Raw genomic sequence first — 23,026 nt, 5'->3', positions numbered from 1 at the left:
GTGCTGTGGGGAGCAGAGACACAACCCGGTTCCCCAGATTATGAGACTACCGCTCTTAACCACTACACCACACTGGCTCAAGTGAGCTGGCCTTGCTGGTGTAAGGGCAAGGAAGGGAGAGGAGCTCCCATCCGCCTTTCCCTCCCTCCCTCCCTCCCTCCCTCCCTGCATCCCCTGATTTATGGGCTGCTTCTCCCTCTACTCGCAGCACGCTTACCTTGCTGCTCTTTGCGAGAGACTATAAATCTCCCTGCACACCTGCTGCCGCTGCCAGGTAATTGGTGTATCCTTCAGATGCCAGGGCTCCAGAGAGCCTGACCTGCCATATTTTATGAAGCCGGGCAGGGGGGAGGCAGAAGAGAGGTTTAGGTTAGCGCTGGGCTTGGCATGAATTTAGGACTCCAGGTGGCACAGACCTTCTCCCAGTACTATATTTAAAAACAGAATCTGGGGAAGGAGTTGAAGCCTTGGTTTTAAGCTATCCTTCCAGACCAGAAGCCCTATATTCCAAACTTCAGGAGATGACTGTCCTTAGAGGGGTGGCAAGTGAACTCTGTGCATGTTTTGATGGCCTTTTTGTACTTTTATGTTTCCTGGCACTTGAAACTGCTTCTTAGGCCAGGTTTTACTTCAGCTTAAGCCTTGTTCACTTCTTATTCTCCTAAATCTTCCTGAGCTATTTATCTGTCTATCTATGTACACATATTTCTCCCTCATACGCTTTTAAAAATAAGAAATAGTAGCCCAGTCTGTTTAGCGGTGTCAAGGCCAAGCAAGATGTACACGTTGTTAGCCCCCCCCCCCAAAGTAAATTCAGGGTATGTCTTGACTGGGACTGTGGCATGGGGAGGAGAGGTGGGGGCTTTAATACTTTTACCCTCACCCCACAGCATTCTAAAACAGGGACCAACAAGGAACTTTCTATCCCAATGCTAATAGCAGACACAGGACCTCTGATCTAGTTTGGGATTGCAGCTGTGGGGGCAAAGGGTTAAATCCCCCCATACCAGTCTTCCAATACAGATTCTGTCCCCTGCCCCCCAGTTTTCAATTTATTTTTGCAAACCATTCATTTAGCTATTACTTGTGTGAAATGGTATTGCACTTAGTTTCGTTCTTGGTGCTATTGAGGCCTAAAAGCTGGTCAAGGTTGAAAAGCAGAGTTGTTTGCAAAGAGCCAGGAAAGACCTTCAGTTTTGGTTGGGCTTCGTAGCCAACTGTTGCTTCTGGAAGCCAATAAAGTCTGACTTTCTCCCTTGCTCTCCCTACCCTGAGATGTGAAGGGGTTTTTTGGGGGGGCTGGGGACAGGGAGGAGTTGATGTGAGGGTACTCCTCTCCTCCACATCACAACCTGAATGAGGAGGTTTGTAAAAGTGCTTGTGGGCCCCTGGCGCTGGTGTGGCTGCCTGCCTGCCTGCATTCCGTAAGGAGGAGCTGCCCCAGTGAGGTTCTGCTTGTCTAGAGCACAGGCCCAGGCCCAGCTTATGTAGTGTGTGGTCCCTATGCTAATTGTCCCAGTATGAAACTTGAAGGCAACTCTACTACTGGTGAATTGGGAGCACAGTTCCTATAGTTGGACTCTCTAGACCCAGGAGTTTACGAAACTCTGGTGCATGATCTTCATTCAGGCGGTCCACAGCCTGTCTGTAAAAATACAATTAAAAACCATTCACCTAGCACAGTGCATTACAATTGTTACTACAAGCAGAAAAATTATTAAGAGCTCCACCAAGACCTTCATCAATATTTCAAATGATCCATGAGGGGAAAAGTTTGGGAACCACTGCTCTATTGCTTCCTTGCAGGCTCCTTCCTGATCCAGAAGCATTTGACAGACAGATGTTCCAAAATGGGAGCATCAGTATTTTCCATTCTGAGAACAGGGCCAAAAACAGAGGAGAGAGTCGCCATTCTGTGCCTGAAATTTACTTTTTAAAAATCCATTTACTCTGTTGTGTACTGTTTGAATGGCATCACATCTAGCTTGGCTCAGAGACTCACAGCCTAGAGTGGGCCTCTTTTATGATGGATAGAAGAATAAAAGAGTCACCTGGTTCTTCAGAGCAGCTGGCTCCTTGGGTACCAGGATGGGTGGGTGAGCAGAGCAACAGCTGGCCGGTTGCTGCCTCCTAGTGGCTGCTACAGCGAATGCAGCTTCTCTGACCCATGAGTACATCCTGGGTGGGTGGGGGATGTTGTTAGTGCTCAGCTCTTTGGAGCCCTTCAAAACAATTCAAACCAAAGCACTTGAAACCAACAGAGAACAAGCAACTGTGACATTTGGAGCATTTGGCTAGGGCCGGAAGGCCACAGAGACTTCAGTCTCCGCTTCCATGCATTAGTCTCTCTGGATGAATTGATGTAAACCAGGATTGAGCATATGTGCCCTAAGCAGAGACCTGGTTGTTCCAGATGACTCCAACCAGTGAGCCAAGCCACATGCAGCAAAATACAGAGGCTTTGCTCACTACAAACCTCTGGTGGTTGGGGGAGGGGCAAACCATGGCTGGCGCTTACCTTGACACTTGACTTGTGAGCTTTCCGGAGGCATCTGGCTAGCCATCTTGAGAAACAGGAGGCCAGAGTAGGCAGATCTTTGGGCTAATCCAGCAAGGACTCTTAGGTAAGCTGAACTAAGGAGGTGGGGGTGACTGTTCCCAGGCACAAATAACACAACCAGTGATTTACACAGACATGTTATGTCTCTTTGATATCTCTCCACTCAGTGACCTGCAGCTGAATGTGAGAACTGCCTCCAGTATGAGAAGCAGTTTGATGTTTTCAGTGAAACTTTCGCATGTGCCGATAGCAGCTCTTTGCCCTGTAGCCAGTGAGCAATAAACATGGAGTCTGTGTCTGGACACCTGTTGAGCCTCTGTAGCAGGAAGCTTTATTGGGACCCAGGGGAAGGGCGATAACTCAGTGGCAGAGCACCTGCTCTACATTCAGGTTGCCCCAGGTTCAATCCCCAGCATCTCCAGATAGGGCTGGGAGAGACTCCTGTGTGAAACCCTGGAGAGTTTCTGCCAGATAGTGTACAGTCAATACTGAACTGGTTAGAGTAGTAGCTGGCTATGTATAACACAGTTTCCTATTTTCCTCATATTGTTTTGTCATAGGTCAGTGGCAGAGCACCTGCCTTACATGCAGAAGGTTCTTGGTTCAATTCCTAGTGTCTCCCAGTAGGGCAGGGAACATCCAATCTAAAACCATGGAGAGCCACTGCAAGTCAGTGCAGACAGTACTGAGCCAGGTGGACTAATGGCAGCTTCCTGTGTTCCCCTCCTCCCCACCCCCTGCAAGAAAGCACATACATTCTTACATCCCTCTAGGAATTCTCTGCTTCTTCCATGTCCTCCTGAGGCAGTCGGAAGCGCCTCTCCTTGTGCTGCTTTGATCCCAGGAGGGACCCACCTTCTTCACCGGCAGACCTGTGCTCCACTGCCCTGCATATGAGTTCAGCCTAAGCAGTTCTTCAGAGCCAAGGGGATTTGGGTGTAATATGCACGTTTCAGTCCTCCTTTGTCCTCGCCTGCTGCTTGCCTGTCTTGGTTTATTTCCAAACCCCCTTCCAAACGCACATGCAACCCACCCACCAGCTCACTCGGCAGGCAGACAGGTTCTGCTTTTGCTGCTCTGGGCAGCTCCCCCTTGCCAGAAACCTGCCAGCATCATCAGCAACAGATGGGGAGAGGATGGCAGGTTCCCAGCTCTCGGTTTCCCGCCGAGGGCAAAGACACGGGGCGTGTGTGGCGCCTGCCTCAGCAGCAGTGCCAGGCAAGTGCTGACAAACACGCTTGGGGCTCCTCAAAGGCCCGGCTGTCGGGTGGGGGGGTGTCTTGGAGTAGAACACACCTGCGCCAGGCACAGCAATGCCAAGGGAGCTAACTGCCTGTCGGGCGCTGCCAGTGGCATAGAGAGGGCCTCCAGGAACGAGATGATGCCCTGAAGCAGAGGAGCTGTAAGAGGAAGGTTTTCTCATTCATGCGTCTGCAGCCTGCAACAATCCTGTTTGAATCTTTAGACGTTTGAGACAAGATACCAGGAGCAGCTGAAGTCTATGAGAATTCTGGGACCTACAGCTCTCAGGGAGCTTATGGGTCCATTGTAGTATATTGTACTCTTAATCTCTGCCTTGGGTATTTTTCATGAATTGGTAAGGTGATGAACACCTGGCTCCCCCCCCCCCCCCGGCTCCCTCATACCCACCACCTTAGGGCACAGGAATGGAGCTTGAGGTTGTGTTTCATACCAAGAGGTTTCCCCTGTCTCTGTCTCTCTCTGTCTGTCACACACACATTATCTTACACTCCGTATTCAATACAGTATGCCTGAAGAAGCAACCCCACTTGCCCCTTTCTTGGCAAAAGGCGACTTCTATCCAAGAGAACTTCACACTGTTTTGACAGACCTTGTAAATGAGTTCACTGACACTGGAGTCCGTTGTGGTCCCTTCCCACCCACCTGCACTCTGCCCTGTGTGGGCAAGCCACTTTTGTGCATAAAGCAGGCCAAGGCAATGGCATAAAATAGAATGTCAGACCTCAGAGTCCTGACTTAAGGACTCTTTGCCCTGCTCCTGATTGAGAGTGAACCTGTAAGATCTTCCATTCTGCAATACAGCTTCTGAGATACAGCATATATTGGTCAAAGTGCCTGCCACAAGAATACCTGGTTGCTGAGGTCCTTTACTTTTCCTAGCAGGAAACTATTATCCTACATCTTAGTGATGGTTGTGGTGAGATACGCATACTGCTACCGTGTGTGTGTGTGTGTGTGTGTGCGCGCGCTTGTAAGCACTGATCTTTCTTGAAAATCCATTCACTTCATAATCTTTCCTTCAGTGGTGCATATATTTCTTGCTTCATCTCTCCGGCTTATTTGTTGTAGGGAACAATCAGCTTTCTGTAGCTTAAATATTTGTGTAAGTTACTTTGTCGTTTACATATTTTTGTAAGTCACTTTGAGACTTCGTTGCAAAAAGTGATGAACAAAGCCAATAAACAAATCAACTTCACTGGGTTAATACCAAATTACAGTTGCATCACTCTTCCAGTGTGTGTGTGTGTGTGTGTGTGTGTGTGTGTACGCGCACGCACGCACGCACACGCACACGCTTCCGCTTAATTGGTTTTGAAAACCTGCCTTGAAGGAAAGTTCTGTTTAACTAGCAGGCTCCTGGGTTTTGGCAATCACTTAGTCTCTTCCTTGCTCTGTGGGACGTCCACAGACCTGGGTTTAAATTCCCATTCAGGGCTCCTCCAGATGACCTGTTTATTAAGCATTCATCCTGTTTTGCTTGCACAAAACTTACATGGAAGTTAAATCATATTCGGTATTCATTGAATGTTCATTCTGATTTGTTTGCTGGGCAACAAACAACAGACATTCATTGGGGGGCTGTAATTGTTCAGAATACCAGTTGCTGGAAACCCCAGGAGAGGAGAGTGCTCTTATTCTCAAATCCTGCTTGCAAGTTTCCCAGAGGCAACTGGTTGAGCACTGAGAGAACAGGATGCTGGACTAAATGGGCCATTGTTCTTACTTCTTGCAGGGTGTTTACACATCTTCTCATCAATCATTTGTTAATCTTTCACTTCCCAGTGCATTTCCCCATCACTTTCCTAACCCACAAAAGTCCATATGTCGGGCTAGAGCAGTGGTGGGAAAACAGTAGCACTCCAGATGTTGCTGGACTACAAATCCCATCATCACTGACTATTGGCCATGTTGGCTGGAGTTTGTCTGGAGGCCCACAGAAGTTCCTCATCCCTTCCCTAGTGCCACGGAGAGCTATATTCCACTTTTAAATGAACAAACCTACATTTCCAGTATGTGCTTGAATCTCTCCTGACAAGAGTCACCCTTAGCCATGAAAGTCAAATGTGTGGCCTTAGGCTAAGAGGTGATGCCTGGCCTCAGTCATCTCCCAGAATGATGACAGTAGTGATGGTGACTTACACTTGTAAGTCATTTTTTTCACAAGGTAAACTCAAAGTGACTTGCAGAAGCAAGCACTGAAAACAAAAATAAAAACAACCTAAAATGGTCACCTATGAAAAAGATGGTTCTTGTGAGTTTAATATGACAGTGTATGCTACCTTGATCTCTTTGAAAGGAATAGTAGGATACAGGTGTAACTTGTGATTAATATTTTTTAGAAGGCATTTTTCAGATGAAGGTTTTTAGCTGCAGTGCTGCTGTGACAAACTTGTGACAAACATTTACCAACAAGTTAACATAGTTTCTTTTGGAGGGGGTAAGATGCCCTGTGGATCTGCTGCTAGACCCCAAAAGACATGGGTTTATAACTTCAGTAAATAAATAGCTGGCTTGGCTAGCTGAAATCCTGGCTCTGGAAGGGCTCAGGTACCTCTGGAGTTGGCAAGTGCACAAAAGCGGCAAAAAGAAAACCTGTTTGGGTTGTGTTAAAGGTATAGGCAGAGAAGAACATAGAGGGGTCACAAAGGATTGCTACCCGGGAAGGGACCAAGGCTGAGGGCTTTGTGCCCAGAAGATCCCGGGTCCAGACCCTTTGTATCTCAAGTTAAAAGGATCAGGTACAGGTGGTGGGGAACACTTTGCTCTGCCGGAGAGCTTGAAAAGCTGTGACTAGCTGGAGAACAAGACAGTCCTGGCTTAGCTATGCGAATAGGCTGATATAAGGCAGCTTCCTGCAATCCTATATGTGTTTCATTTAGAGGTCTTGCTGGGCGCTGTGTAAATTCACCAGAATGGCAAGGTGATGACAGAGGGCTGTCACCTCTTTCTGTCCTGTGCCTCTACAAAGTGTCAGGTGGAAGTTGTTTTCTCAGAAGTGCACTTCAGCACTGTGCAGCAGTTCATCTGTTGGATTTCTGCCTGCTGTGCAGCTGCTCAGGGCCCAGGAAACCTTCCAGAAAATGGAGAGAGAGAGAGAGAGGAGGCCAGCATTGTCTAACTGCTGCAGAGAAGGTCAACCCTTTTTTAATTTTTTCTTTCCAGGACTGTCAGCACAGGAAAGAACAGGAGTTGGGTGGAAGGGGTGAAATTATCTGGCACCCCAGGGTGTGTCTTGAAGCATCAGCAGGTGGTTTTTGGCAGGGGACACAAGCAGGAAATCCCGCCCTCTTCTGTGTGGGCCGCCTCTGCCGAAAGAAAGAGAGAGAGAGAGAGAGGTGCCGGAGAATGATTCTGATTCCATTGGTTGTGAGGGGAAATTCTGGGCTGCTGCTTGCCTTTTGAAGGTGAGTTTGAATGGAGAGTCCTCTTTTGATTTTGCCAGGTGCCTCCCCCCACTTTCTTCTTTGGGAGGCTTCATTTTCATTTTTGCAAAACATCTAGCCTCCACCACAAATAAAACATGCTCAGGAAACACCGCTGTTCCCACACGGTGCTTAAGCGTGTTTTAAGAAAGGCAGTGGTCAGCGTCTTAAGGGGGGGCACACTCTTTATATCAGGGTGGGCAGAAGGTGGGTTGGAACCTCTCTTGGTGACTCACAGCAAAGGTTTCTGACTCCTAAATAATTTTGACAACAAGTCAACTTTTTCACCTAAATTAAGCTGCCGAAATGAAGAAAGCCATCCAGGAGCAGACTTTGGTGTGAAAGGAGATGTGAGCTGGGTTCAGTTCCAGTACTGAAAACACATTTCTAGGCTCAGGACTTCTCAGGGGGTCTTTATTTCTAACTGTATGTATTTAGCACCCAGCTCTGGTTGATAGATTGAGAAGCAGGGTGTCTAGTAAAAGACAGCAGCGATCCAACAACCCTAAATTTACCTACTCCTGTTGTACTTGTTCAGAAGTCGCCTTCCATGGTCTAACACTGCCTGGTACTGAAATTAGAATTTAGGGCCTGGCTGAAACCCTGTGTTAGGGGTGGACTGGGGAGATGGGCAATGTCCTGTAACTATTGTTTGCTAGAACCATTTACAAGAGTAGCTGGGATGCGGGTGGCACTGTGGTCTAAACCACTGAGGCTCTTGGGCTTGGCAATCAGAAGGTCAGCAGTTTGAATATGCAAGATGGAGTGAGCTCCCGTTGCTCTGTTCCATGTTCTGGCAACCTAGCAGTTCAAAAGCACACCAGTGCAAGTAGATAACTAGGTACCGATGTAGCAGGAAAGTAAACAGCGTTTCCATGCGCTCTGGTTTCCGTCACAGTGTTCCGTTGCACCAGAAGCAGTTTAGTCACGCTGGCCACATGACCCAGAAAACTGTTTGTGGACAAACTCTGGCTCCTTTGGCCTGAAGCGAGGTGAGCACCGCACCCCATAGTCACCATTGACTGGACTTAACCATCCAGGGGTCCTTTACCTTTAAGCTTTACAAGTCTAGCAATCCTTTGCATTTTGCAAGGCTGCATTTATTGGAAGTACGGGGGGGGGGGGTGTAGGGCAGTTTGGCAAGAAACCTTATATGACCAGGGGAATCTTGGGGTTTGATCTGAAATGAGAAGGGTGTGATTGCTTCAGGAGTCCCCCTGGGTCAGTTTGGGTCAGTCTTGACAAGCTCTGAAAATGTTTTTGAAATAATAATCTAGACATACTGAGAAGCCCTGCCAAAACAAAGAGCTCTCAGCCTTGGACAGAAAAACACCTGTGTGTGTGTGTTTTGCTGTGTATGTTAGAGAAGGAAAGTTGAGGGCGGGGTGTGGTTTTCCTGGAAATGCATCTGTTTGCATGTCAGTTGTGGACAGTTTATTGAAGAGACTGCATCTGTTGGGACAGAAAAACAAAGGGCAGGAGAAGATGTTGAACCTAATTGGCTCATGAGAGAGAACCGTGGAGTAGCTCTTAGGGCACCTCCAGATAGCAGACTAAGACACAGTGCTAAAACCCCTTGCTAGCCCCACAGTCATCAGCACTTGTAGGACGCAAACTGCTCAGCAGGCATTGTGGACTGCAGATACTGGACGTGTTTTTGGTACCATGCCCGTGTCTTCCTTTAGAATCATTACCCAGGTGGAACTTTGCATAGGAAGAAAGAATCACTGAAGCAGAATAACCTTTCCCTAACCAGCTGTGCTTGCTAGGTCAGGGCACAGTGCAATAAGAGGCAGCTCAGCTCCTCTTCATGCTTTGCAACATGTTAAATTCATTTTGCAAGTGGAGTAAGATAGACCTGGACTTACTGGATAACACCGTTCTAAGGTCCTAGCCAAACAACTTTTGCAAGACTGTAGAATGTTCTTACTCCACTGATAAAGAGCTACATCTGGACAGACCTTTTGTTAGAACAAACCAGTCAGGGCAAAAGTGGCCCCATCTGACTGTATTTTGCTTGCCCAGTGGGTCCTGGGCAACCTGCTGCAACCCATTTAGCCAAATAAAACCCACCAGCATCCTAGTGGGCCTACTGGATACTTGTCAACTTCACTACCCAGCATTGGTTGTTCCAGAGAGGTGTCAAAAATAGGACTGTTGAACTCTTAGGAGATATCCACATGTGTCAGGTGGATGGCTGTGTTTGCCTTAATTGTGTTGGGGTGGGGGGAATAGAACACTTGGAAGTAGATCCAAAGTCCAATGTGGGAGTGGGCAGGAACCCCAAGGCAGATGGAACCTTCCTTCCCTTGCAAGTTGATACCTGGGTGAATGCGGAGCCCCCTAACCCAGCACTTTCCCCCCTCTCACCCCCATTGAATTTGGCAGGGTGACCTGCCACCTTATCCCACCCTGATTTAAGAAGAGACGTGTGTATGGCTTTCGGTTTTGTTTGTTTTCTTGTTTCTTGTATTTCTTACCCACCTCTCACTTGTAATATTCTAGGACAGGATGCATACATACATAAAATATAAATACATTGAAATAAATAAATAAAATACAACTACAAAATTAACAAATATTCAGCAAACCATAAAACCACCACAATAAAAGTATGAAGCAGACACAGTTTGTAATGAGAAATCCTTATCACAAGCCACACACCATGGACCTCTGAGGGCCACATATAATTGCCTCTGAATACATGTTGCTGGGAATCACAAGTGGGGAGAGTTTCTGTGACAGTCAGATGTCTGGGCATTCCATTTAGGGCATGTGGTTGGCTGTTGTGAGAACAGGATGCTGCACTACTAGATGGTCCTTTGGCCTGAGCTAGCAGGACTCTACTTATGCTCTTAAGCAGTGCCTTGCCTGCTGATTGCCTTACCCAAACTAGCAGAGGAGATGCTCCTTCACATGTGCCCATCTGTTGCTGCTGCAGTCTGCACACTTAATTTTTTTATTTGACAAGATCTTGCACAATTGGCCGCATGAATCTCTGAATGCTCTGCTTCTGTTTCGTGAGTGGTTTGGGCTGGGCTGGGCTTCCCCAAGCGTTTTTTTTTTTAATGAACATAAATAAAGGAATACGAGGAACACTGTCTTAGTATGTTACAAGTTGTGCAGGCCTGTTTGAAGTGAGAAATCAGCTAGGCTGAGCAATCCACGGCTTGTCCCCTTCCCGTTTGGCAAAGCTGCCTCCTGCCCAGCCAGCTACAGCTGCCTTTTGACCTGCAGGAGCATCTGGGAGTCACAAGGGAAGGTTTTGGCTGTCACTTCTGATGCCCCTCGCAGATGGCTGGAGGGCAGTCCAGGTCAAAGCCTCCATCCTGGACTGTAACCAGACACTCAGGCATGACTTCCAGGTCTCTCGGAAGACAGACCTGGAAGGCAGAAAGGAAAGATGCCTCCCATCAGTCCAATGTCTGGTAAATCTAAAAAAATATTTATTGCTTTAAAACTCATAAGAGAGTGTGTGTGTGTGTGTGTGTGTGTGTGTGTGTTATCTTAGTGTATGTCACTACTTAACTGAAGCCATGAGGCAGCTGCTTTGCTGGCACTTTGGAGTGGTAGGGGTGGTTGCAGTGGCTGTGTCCTTGCCAGCTCTATACTTGCAGCTCCCAGTGATCAGGAACACAGTGCAAGTGTCAACTGTTTGGGGGTGAATTTAGACAATCCTGCCTGTGGTAGGGTTGTGGGATTTGCTGGTTTTGGGGTCTCTGGAGGTCTGGTGGTTTAAGATACTACGAAGACATTGCATTGCTATTTGAATTTGTAGCTTATTTGAATTATTATTATTACCATCGATATTTATTATTCTAGTTGTTGAAGAGTTATGTGTAACTCAGAAGCTTGTGCACCAAGCACCATGAAAGAAGCAATCATGTATCTCTCTTGTACTGAGTCCAAGGTGCCTATACATTTTTAAAGAATTATATCTAGGTGGAGTCTCTGGCACCTATTTACTCCTACATCAAGTTCGGGTGTGATGAGAGTCCTGTTTCTGTATGGTTCCTGCCTCCCTTTCAGGATGGATAAACTCTATGATGCTTTGCTGAGAAGTGTCTGTCCCACATTCTGTTGTATGAGGTGGGGGGGGGGAGCCATACTGGCCACATCCTTCTGCCCGAGAGGACAGGATTAGCTCCAAAAGCCCATAACTATCAGAACCATCTCAACTCCTGTTATGCTTAAAACGTGGATTTTCCATGGGCAAGCCAAACTAAACTGTTGGCCCAACCCTGCTTTGGTTAGACACTCTTCCAGTGATAAACCAGCCATAATATCCTAATGCAAATGAATCCCAAGGTAGAACTCTGATTATTTCTGGAAAGTGTGAAGCAGAATATGAAAGAAAGTACCACTGAGGATGTGCAGAGTGCTTTTTCTCTGCCCATTAAGTAATCCTTGCTCCTCTGTGCTGAGGATTGGTTGTGTTCAGAACTTGCAGGTGGGTGGGTGTTAGGCTCCATCTCTACCCTCTCTCTCTTTTTATGAATTATTCACTGCCTTGGGATCATAGTTGTAAAACGGCTGCGTCTCTATAAAACACACACTCCTCCTCGCTCTCGCTCTCTTTAAAAAGCTTTGCCTAACTCTCAGTCCCCACAGCCTCAGCTGATCTCCATGCATTCTTCCTGGGTGGCTTAATTGAATGGGCATGATTCGATTAGCCCACAGAGCACTCTCACCACACTGCCTTTTTGGAGGTGGGTGTCTCTCTGGCAGATTAATTGAATTCTGTTCCTTGAGAGGGGCTGGGCTTGTGCATGCTGGATCAGAGGAAGGGAGGGAAGGAGGGGGAGCTAGCCCTGCAGCCTCAAGCAGCTAAGTGCTGTTCCTGCTTGAGATAGCGCTGCAGGGGAAAGAGCTTCTGTTATTTGGTTGAGAGGGTGGGGGAGAAAGAAGGCCAGGCTAGCAGCAGAAAGAAGGGAAATTGGCAGGCTGGCGTTCAAACAGCAGGGAAGGCCTCCCACAAAGCTGGTCCTTGGCTGATGGAAAGGATGTGCAACAGGGAAGAGGCGGGGGCAGGGAGAGGGGTGGTGTTCTGCTGGTCCCAGAGAACAAGTGAGAGCAAAAACTAGGTAAGTGGATGCCTTTTATTAGAATCAGATTCTTAAGTGGTGTGAAAGAAGGCAAGCTTTTTGAGTTACACTTAAATCTTCGTCTGGGCTTCTGTCCCTGTCTGTGACAGATAGAGAACAAAGTGCAAAGTGGCTGAGCTAGTGCAAACACTTCTGTCTTGGTTCCCAAACATGACGTTGTAGCCAGTCCTAGCCCTACCCAGAGTAGACCTTTTAAGTTCAATGGACACACCAAATGTAGGCTCATTCATTTTAGTGTCTCTGCTCTGAGTATATCTTAGCCCTTAGTTTCCTTGGCCAGGTTTGGGGATTGGTGAATTAGGCTCTGGGGGCATGGGGACACGGACACACACACACACACACACACACACACACACTTTATAGATTGAGAAATCAGCTGTGCTACAAAATGGAGTGTTTACCTTCAAGGAAAGATGGTCAACATCTGGGACCTTCATGAAATACAATTCTCCACCAATGTCCTACCCAGCAGAATTCTAAGGTCTGTTATGGGCATTTAAAAAAACAAACAAACTTCACCCCAGGAAAGTCTAAAATGGTACATTTAAAAAGAAATCACAACTATAGCAGTGAACATTGTTAAGTGCCAGTGGCATAAATTAGAAGCTTTCTGTGATTTTATTTGCCAAAAAAGGGTATTTCTCAAAACTTTTTAATGCATGGGGTGAATCTTATAAACCAGTAGGCAGGGAAGAATCATAGAACAATATTGGGGAAGGGAAGAAATAATGGGGGCAAGAGAAAAATGGGGAGGGGGCAATGAGGAAGTCTGCAAGAGATGCTAATAACCAACATAATTATATCTGCTGCCTACCCTACTGTGTGTTTCACCTAATAGCTGTATCTTTAGCAGAAATTGCTGTTTCATTTTCAGCAATTGAGAGCTAGTATCTTAAGCCTTTTTAAAATAAAAAGCTTTAGAAGCCATGCCCCAAATGTTATTGCCCGGATATAGACCTGCAGATCCCTTCTCCCCACCTTGCCAATCTGTGTCTGACACATCCCACTGTTTCTGTTTGTTCACCTTTCCTCCCTTTTCCTGAATTCTCAACTGTGCTTTCCCCCTCCGTTTCCATGGGCATCTCATAACATGTTTTTACTTACACACCGTGACAGCTTCAATTTTTGCACCTGGAGGACTTCTGAGATAGATAGTTTATCTGATGAAAGGGCTTTGTTCTGGATCCTTCGGATACCTGCAGGGGAGAGAATAGGTCCCGCTTGATTTTCTGAAATGAAAAAGAAGCAGCACCTAGTTCAGCAGGCTACTCACTCTCTTTACCTTCTTGGGTGCAGCTGTTTCTGGGATGGAGTGCAGCAGCAGTTTAACAAGCGCACAGTACAGAAAAAGAGGAATCTCAATGTAGCGCCATTGCCTGAGAGCTGGTTTTGACACCTCTTGGTCTAAGGATAAACTGGATGGGTGGGAACAAAGCAGAGAAACTGGTTCCTAGCTCCCCCCCCCCACAGGGTTTCGTGGAAAAGCATAGGTGTGATTTGATGTGGTCTTGGGTGGACATATCTTTAGTGCTTTGAGCAGAGGCTCTTGCCCGAGGCAGGGACTCACTCCATATCCTGATGGAAAGTGAGCTATTTTAGAAACTTTTGCTTGACTTGTAAATAGACTCAGGGAATTGCATAGAGAGCCACTCTATTTAAGAGCTGCTGTGAGAAACATTTTCCCATATTAAGAAACTTCTGACATCACCAAAATCAGGACAGATGCTTGAGATTTGAGGATTTCTGAAAATTTTGAAAACAATAGGTAAAAAATAAAGGATTCCCTTTTGAATGAAAATATATTTAGCTGAGAAAAAAGATGAGTGTTATGAATATAAGAGGAGCCCTGCTGGATCTGGCCAACAGCCCATCTGGTCCAGCATCCTGTTCTCACAGTGGCCAACCAGATGCTTGTAGGAAACCTGCAAACAGGACCTGAGCACAACAATGCTCCCTTCACCTGTGATTCCGAGAAGCTGATATTCACCTCTGACAGTGGAGAGGGAACATAGCCACCGTGACTAGTAGATAGGAAGGGAATGAGAGCCAGTGATATGAGTGAGTGCTACAGAATTTTCACTGCATGTGGCTCAGTCCTATGCATGTTTATATGCAGAAACAAGGCTTTCAAGTGGAGTACAACATAGCCATTGTGACTGATAATCATTGATAGCCTTATCCTTCCACTTCATTTTGATCTCCCCCACACTCTCTTCCTGGATGCTTTTATCACACAGTACATCCCTATACCTGGGGATTCTGGAGGGAGCCTGGAGTGGGGCCATGGCACTCTCAAGGAGTAAGTAATTCCCACTGCCTCCAGCGTTTTTATACTACATATTTTAGAACTGTGTTTCAACCTGCTTGACTGTCACATGGTGCCCATCCTGGGAATTGTAGTCCTATACAAGGGTTGAGGTTTTTTCTACCAGCGAATTCTTCATTCGTCTATTAAACTACAGTCCCCAAGGTAGAAGCTGTTATTTAACCCTGACCAAATAAGACATTTCTGAGCAGTTTTAGGTTTTGGTGTTCAGGTAAGGGCTCCCCCCCCAAAAAAGTGCTGCAGGCTCCCCTTGCCCTTCTAAAGCTCTCTCCCTCCAACTTGTCCTCCAGTTGATGATTCAACCTTTTGCAAAAAGAGGTTGCATCACACTTTCTTTCTGTTGCCCTCCTTGGGCTGAATGCCATTTCCGCGTCCAAGCTGGGGAACATGTTGGCAGCAGTGGAGAGAATGAGTGCATTATGAGGTGTCTCAGGCCACGGGAATCAGCTGAGCCTTATGAGCTGCTCTCTGCGTGAGCTGCTGCATCTCTGTGCGCATATGAGCATGCAGGGAGAGTGTCTGGGGCATTGGGAAGCCGCTCTGAGTCCCCCTGAGGGCAAGCTTGTTCCTGGGGAACACTGGAGACATGTCTTCACAGGGACGAGAGAGGGAGAGACCCCTGGTGCCCGTGGCGCAGGGGCGTCCTGTATTTGTTCACAAACATTTCTTTCTCCAGTAATGAAAAATTACCAAGAAGGGGTGATTAGGGGATTCGGGCCTGCAGCTGAATTGGGGGGGTCCTGCTGAGCTCTGCTTTCCAAGGTATAATTATCCCAAAGGGGGTTGTCAAGGGGAAAAGGCGGGCTGGATTTGGCGCTTGAACAGGGACCTGCAGAAAATTCATCTGAGCTATTAACTAGTAATTACAGAGCACCAAAGTAGCAGGCCCAGAGCCTGGTGTCTGCAAAGCGCTGGAGATGAAAGGCAGCGGTAATTACGGAATCCGCAGGAGGCCAGCAGAGCACTGATAAGTAATGCTTCTTGAGCCGTTTATGGGAGGGGGGTTGGGGGGGGACACAGATACCATATTTAATGGAGTAGAAGAAGCTTGCTTTTTATACACATTTTCGGGAGATACTTGCGTTGCCATCAGAACAATTTATCCTAGGATGGTGGTTGTGTGCGAAGGGAGACATAACTCAACAGATTGGTCTCTTTGAATAGGAGAACTGGCTGCCCATCGGTTTTAGGAAAGTGGGAGACAGAGCAGGGGAGAGAGAAGGGCTCAGAAATATGTAGACTTGGTTCTCCTTAAAGTTGTCCGAAAGGTTGTTTTTTTGCAAGGTCTTATCTCCATTTTAAAGATGGACAGCAAATTTGCACTAAGCAGGAAATCCCAGGGTCAGTTTGCTGGGGGCAGCAGCTTGGGAGATTGCTACAATGGCGTCGTACTTTGATCTAGAGGAGTGGTGTATCTTATCCTGGCTGGCCCTGGATTATTGTAACCAGGAGCATGAGGTTTCTCCCCGACTTCCCAACACATAGCAAAACAGGCAGCACAGTTTTCACAAGCTGTTTAGTCTTCTTAATTATCCATTTAGATAAAATGCTTGATGTCTTAAGTTTGAATTCAGACACTGCTGTTGACCTGACCTGTGCTCTGATTGCTCGGCAAAGGATTGGATGAGGGCAGAGGGCTGATTGCAAAGCAGGCTTGAAAGTCTTGCCCTTTGCCCCAGATGCTCTTCTTTATAGTCCCAGCAGTGTATTTAAAAGCAGAGGGGGTGGGGAGGGTGCCGATTGTGGTTACTCAGAGGAGAGTGAAGGGCAATCTGTACATGCTCAAATGCATACATGTTTATATACTTTAGTATTTTTGTGTTTTTTTAAGTAGATTTCCCCCCCAAAAAAGGTTGCAGCTAAAGCCTGGTTGCAAAGATAATAGTCAGTGGTTGTTTTACACAAGACGATGATTTTGGGGAGCTAGAACAATCTCCAAAGAGTTGTATAGGAACCGACTCTGTTCCCAGACACACACCGCTGCTTTCCTTGTCTGGCAACAAAGTAAGAGAGTCTCTGCCCACGTGCACACTAGCTTTTTCTATCACTGACCTGCATGCACAGCTTTTATTCCCAGCTGTTACTGGAATTAATTTACATGAGCCTGATCGTGTAGGCAAGAGCCCTGTCAGTGGCTGAGAGCGTCTGATTTAATAGATGCTTGTATAATGAGGGCAGAACGGAAGAGGCCAAGATCAAGTTCAGTGTCTCCCAGGGTTGTGGGGTGGGTAAAGGGAGGGCGAAGGTGGTCGCAGCAAAGTTTAATTGACACTGAAGTGCCCCCTCCTTTCCCACTGACAGGCCTGGTCAGGTGGCTGCCTCTCAGCGATCTCCATCCAGATAGATACATCATCTCTGTCTGCAGAGCATGACCTCTCTGCCACTCTGGCTCTTCTATCAACCAACTGCAGTGCCCCTCATCTCCTGCCTGAAATGAAAGCACCTCTGGGCCAGAGGATCTGGTCATCTGGGGGTGGGGGTGTTTTGTTTGCTTTTAACGTGGGCACACTTTGGGTGGAATCAGATGGCTCCTTTCAGAATTTGCCATCTCAGCACAAACTACATTGCTAAAGCTCCCTGCCCATGTGGCTGCAGATAAAGAACAACCCTGCAGTGTAGACAGAAGAACATCCACAGCATGGAAGACACAGCTTGTGTATAGCCTACAGGAGCTTGTAAAATCAATTCTTGGAGCCACAAAAAGCTGACACGGCCAAGTTAACACAAGTCAAGCATTTCTTCATAGGTTTGCTTATTTTGCATAATCTGTGCACTCCTGTTCATCGCAGGGAAAAGGGGGAGGCTGTCCGGGACCCTGAATCTCATACACACACTGAACAGAGGAAATCCTGCTCAGACATCTTCTATGACATCTAAGGTTTTCCCAAGCGTTATATTGGGAAACTTGCAAATCTTGAGGCCTAGAAATCTGTCTGGAAGCCTAGGAGCTTGAATAAAAGCGACAACATGAAAGGTGTGATTGTCAAGATGTTGAGTTCCGTGCCTAATGGGCAATGCAGTGGCTGTATGGCAATTGCAGGTTACACAAAGCCCTAAGTGGCTGAAGTGGGGGAGATGGATACCGGAAGCCACTAGTCATTTTGCAGCTTTTGCCAAACCAGTGACCTCCAAATGTCTTTGGCAACAAGTCCCAATGGGCCCAGCTAGCAAGGCCCAGCCAGAGTTCCATGTGGGAAAGGATTGCTTATTAAACCATTCTGAGAATTGTAGCTCTGTAAGAGGAATAGAGACTTCCTAACAACTCTCGGCACCTGTAAAAAACAACAACAGCAACAACAACACCCTACAGGGTTTGGTTTTGCTATTCTGGAAACAGTGCAGAGTAAGGGCATGCAGATGGCCTGTGAATAGTTTAAAGGCAATGTGGATATACTGTATATGCTTTCCAACACTGCTGGAACAGTGTCGCAAAACAACATTCATAACTTCATTAACAAGTTTCTGCAGTCTGATGACCTTCATGTGACTATTTTCAAAAGGAAGGTTCGACAAGAAGCAGTGGAGGCTGGTTCATTAAGGTGAATAGGGTGCTGCCCCACCAAGCTCAGGCAGCCCCCACCTCCCTGATCTCTTACTTCTAACCAGTCCATGGGGTGTCACTGCCTACCAGCCTCCTCCTTCTTAGCCTCAGTGCTGCCCTTGTAGAATTCATTAGGGAGGAGGACAAAACTAGAATTACTCTGCCTGCCATTGGCTCAGGCGCCACCTACTGTTGAGCTCCCTGCCTTCTCTCCTACCAGTCCAAAGGGGCACCAGCCACCACTGCCAAGAAATGAACATTTCCCTTTCTGTTCACTTTGGAAGTTGCCTCATACTGAGTCAGACCACTGGTCCTTCTAGCTCAGTGTTGTCTACACCGACTGGCAGTGGCTTTCCTGGGTCTCTGACAAGGTCTTCCCAGCCAGGTCTTGAGATTCCCAAGACTGACCCTGGGACTTTCTGCACAGAAGGCAGAGGTTCTACCTCTGAGCTTAGGCCGCTTCCCAAAGTGCTCCTGTGAAAGGCCTCTTTGGTTGTGAATGTTTCTGCATCTCAGAAATGCTCCAGGAAATGAGCACCTTTAGGGAAGGGTCAGTTTGCAGTTGCGTTGCTGTTTTGCCATATGAACATTAAGAAAGAAAGGCCAACCCACGGTGACCCAGTGTGTTGGCTGTATTGCTGATCCACAGTGAGAAAAAAGTCCTGAGGATTTGCTTCATTTGCTTTGGGATGTGATATTTTGGATGTAAGGAGAAAGAGAGTCCCTTTGCCTGTGTCCTCTCCATCTTCCTCCTGTGTTTGCCTCCCCTGCGTCACAGTCCCGTGCCAGGGGGACCCTCCCACCCCTCACCCTGCAACACAAGCTGAAGAGCGATGCTAATTTTAGCCATGCTAATGAAGTTGCTCATTTGAAATTCTATTTTAAGTGACCCGACATCAGCAGTGCCTGTTTTTCAAAGGCGTGAGCCTGCTGCGGCTCTGACATTCTGGTGCCGGGATGGTGAAGAGCATCATAAGGCTCGTGGGGCAGGAGGGGGGAGCACTTTGCGTGTAGAATAGTGCCAGAGAGGGAGTCTAGGAAGAGACGCTCTGCCTAGGAGATCCCAGGCACCCACCTCTAGGTGCCCCAGATCTGAAGCAGCATATGGGGATACAGTAGGTACGGGCTTTGTCAGGGAATGGGGGTGGTTTAGGGGAGAAAACCCTAAAATCTAGAGAGATTGCCTGGGTGGGGTTTGGGCTGGGAGGAGAGAGAAGCCAGCTGCACTGTGCTTGGATATGGGGTGGAAGCCAGACCAGGCCAGTATATTTTCCATGGACAGTTGTGACTGCTCCTGACCCCATTTAAAATTGACTTAAGATTGCGGAGAGTGGGGATATCACCTGGTTTGAAGACTCATTACAGAAGTGCTAATTAAGGGACTCTTACAGCCTTGCAAGGTGCATGTGCTTCTGTTCCCCCTCCCCTCACCCACCTAGCTTCACAGCTGACAGGGACCAATTCTGGCTGAGTGGCCATTGCAGGAGTCTCTTTATGCCTTTTCTCAGAATGCTTCCCATGGTCTGATTCCTCCCCTTTTAACTGTGGAAGTGATGGAGCAATTTGAGGGCATTAGGAGCAAGGTCTCTGTGTGTGTGTGTTTCCTGAGACAGTTCCAAGTGCCTGAAGGGTTTTCTCTCTGTTCCTTCTTCCATTCCCCAAGAGACATGGTCCTAGGGCAGGGGTGTCACAGCCCACATTCAGCGCTGGAGAGGTTGGGGGACAGCATGGCTTTCTTGTAAGGCAGCCCTTCAGCTGAGCATTCATCCAGTTCCTGCTAATTCCTGCTGACTCCTTGTAGGCTAAAGGGGTCCGCTCGATAATCTACCATTTGCGCTCTGCCTTTGGCAGAGCAGAGGACATGGAAGGGGGTCAGCCTCCTGAATCAATGCAGACTTGGCTGCAATCAATAGATAGGGGAGGACCTGCACTGGGCACAGGCAGACATGGGTGCTGCAGATCATGTGAGGCTGCTTTATCCCTGACCAGCTGCTGCGCCCAGAGACAGCAGCTTGTTTTCTGCAGGCAGTTGCCATTTGATTGAAGGTTGGAGCTGCTTCCATGCAAAGGCAGTTCTGTATTAAAAACAGATCTATCAGAGGCCCAGCATATTCTTTAGAAAAATCATCACCACAAATAACCATAAATTGTGCAAATGTGTCTCTGTTAGCTGATATTGCACAATTTCCTTCCATTTCCAAAAGATACCAAAAATAGGAAGAAAGTTTAAGCCTTCATGCCCTTTCATTAGCTGGGGCAGCTCCCTGGCTCCTGCGATTTCACCAGCGTGGCCTGTGTCTCCAACCTGTTCACTACAGCTCATGAGATCTAGGAAGAATTTTAATGACTGCTGAGATGCTATGGCACGAACTCATTTTTTAAGTCATGTGATGCAATTTTAAGTGCATGGGAGCATCAAGCTGCCCTGACTTCAGCCTCCACTACTATCTTTTCTCTGCTGCTGTAGTTTCCTTCAGTTCCAGCAAGATCCCCTTCACCAGCAGTATTCACAGTTCTTGTGTCTCTCCCACCTCTTGAGATTCCTTTGGTCAAAGTGTTTGTCTAGGGAGGGAATGAGTGGACCAAGTTAGGTCTCCAGATGCCAGATACGTGTGCATAGACTTGAATACACAGGGCATTGATGCACATAGAGTCATTTCTTTTACTTGCAGTTTCTCTTCATTTTGCCTAATGGCCCAAGAGCCAAACAGTTCTAGTCTGTTTTTAAGGCTCTGGTGTGCCAACTCAGTGTCTTTGACTCTGCAAGTGTACTGGTCTACCCAAGAGACCATGGAAATCGTGGTTTCAGAGCACGTGGCAGCACAATCCCTTGAACACATATGCACAATATGGCACCTACTGGTTTGGCACATTGCCTCCTTCCTTTCTACCTTAGCTAGGTGGCATCAGCATGCTGTCCCACACCAAAGCTTCCTGAGCTGCCCAGCATGCTCTCTGAACCCCTTAATGCCCTGCAGAAACTGCACCCTCAAGCCAGCCTCTCCTCACTTTAACTTTTCCTTCCATTCACTGTAAACAGATGGGGAAACCGTGAGCTACCCTCAGGCCCGGACCGTGTCAGTGCTTTGATTTCCTTAACACAGCTCTTCTTCATAGGAGACGGGGGATGCTTGTAGATGCCTGTGCTGTGGCGGCCTTTGATTTATTTCTTCTGGGTTCTCCCCACCCCCCCCTTTCTATTTCTTGGGGAGGGGGGGCATTCTGAAATGGTTCAGGGCTTTTTGTGTACGCACAGGCAGGTTGTTCCTGGCAATTTGCGGCTGCCTTGCCTCCGGCTGAGATCCTGTGAACAGCTTTTTTTAAGCTTCAGCCTTTTTCTTCTTGGGTTCTTTTACTAATCTGCCTTAGAGAAAGAAAGGTGTGTGTGTGTTCGGGGTGGAGTAGAGGGAGAGAGCTCTTTGTGTCCAAGCCAGGGAGAGTGTGGCTGTCAGAAGAAGCAGATATTGCAAGCTTCCATCTTCTTGACATTTTCTCTCAGGGGATGTAGCCACTGAGATTTTTCTTATCCCTTCAGTCCTGCCCTGCACAGCCTTTCTCTCTACTGAGAAAGTCTGCAGAACCCTAGTCACCCATGAGACAACAGTCAATTGGTCTAGGGTGGGGGGCAGGAGGGCTCCACTTGGCCTACCAGTGCTGCCCTCAAGCCCATGTATTTATGTGCATACCTGAGATTGACATTTTCCCTCTGTGTTTTCAATTGGAATATGCCTAGATCCTCCTTCGCCAAGCCAGGGCCCTCCAGAATGTTTGGACTGCAAATCCCATCAGCACCAGCTGGCACACCTGTGCTTGACTGGGGCTGATGGGAGTTGTAGTCACATCTGTGCTGGCTGGGGCTAGTGGGATTTCTATCCTTACAGCCTCTAGAGGGCAGCCTGGACAAACTGGATCCGAAGGGATGACCACATAGTTCCTAGCTTGTACTGAATCTACACCAGGAATGCACAGGAGATAGATTAAGATCTTTTTGTATAGATCTCTGAACAATATGCAGTAGATTGGCAAGGATTTCTGACTTACCAGTTGTTAAACAATAGCTGAAGCAAAATGACTCCCATCATCACTGCCCTAAATTATACTGCTGAAATGGAGAAAAGGTCAGGAGTGGATGTGTGTGCGTGCGCGGAAGAACTGTGGGTTCAGTTTTGTTCCAGTACTCCAGCACAAATTCCTGGGCTCAGAATTCTTGAATTTAAACGGCAAGTCTTTTTGTACTGGGCTCTACTTGGTGGATCTCAAGAGATCTAGAAAAGAGAGAAAGTAGATCCTACAAACAAGCCTGAAGGCTACCTATCACAGATCTACACCAGTGGATCTATTATGATGAGGTGTGTCGGGGGGGGGGGGGGAGAGACAAAATGAATTCCTGTGACTGGCGAAAGACAGGTGCTTTGTTGAGCAGAAAAGCTGCAACAATTTCTGCTGGGGTGGAGGTGTTTCTCATTGCCCCTGGTGCTGTGCTCCACCTTGTCCCAGAGGCGAATATCTCCCCCCTCCCCCGGTGATCTCTTTGCTTATACTGCATTTTTGGGTACATGGCGGTGTGCTAGTCCGCAGGTATGAAGCAGATCTAGCATGAGTTAGGGTCCTGTAATTGGCCCTGCAAATGAATGGGTGAATGAGTGAGTGTCTTTTGATTTGAGTCCCAGAACAAAGGTTTAGGGCAGAGCTTTCCAAACTGTGTGTCGCAACACGTTAGTGTGTCGGCTGCAGTGTGTAGGGTGTGTCGCACAAACGCTTCCCGTGCTCCTCCCGGGCCTGGAAAGGGGTTAATTTAATCTCTGGTTT

The 23,026-nt window shown here is 47.5% G+C and overlaps 1 protein-coding gene across 10 annotated transcripts in view; it reads left to right on the top strand.

Annotated features, from left to right (window-relative positions):
- The window catches only part of GSE1 (Gse1 coiled-coil protein), a 429,515-nt gene that overhangs the window by 354,939 nt on the left and 51,550 nt on the right, over nucleotides 1-23,026 (top strand). The window contains exon 1 of one of the 10 annotated variants that reach the window (XM_081870145.1): nucleotides 7,133-7,227. The exons of 6 other annotated variants lie outside the window; for them this stretch is intronic. The gene's annotated coding sequence lies outside the window, so the exon portion shown is untranslated. Of the gene's footprint in view, nucleotides 1-7,132; nucleotides 7,228-12,308; nucleotides 12,330-19,210; nucleotides 19,337-23,026 lie in introns of those variants that run through there. 3 more of the 10 variants (XM_081870139.1, XM_081870146.1, XM_081870147.1) reach the window with 3 other exon arrangements.

Source organism: Podarcis erhardii (assembly GCF_964252035.2).
Source record: "Podarcis erhardii genome assembly, chromosome: 7".
Lineage (NCBI taxonomy): Eukaryota > Metazoa > Chordata > Lepidosauria > Squamata > Lacertidae > Podarcis > Podarcis erhardii.
This window is presented reverse-complemented; position numbering and strand designations above follow the sequence as displayed.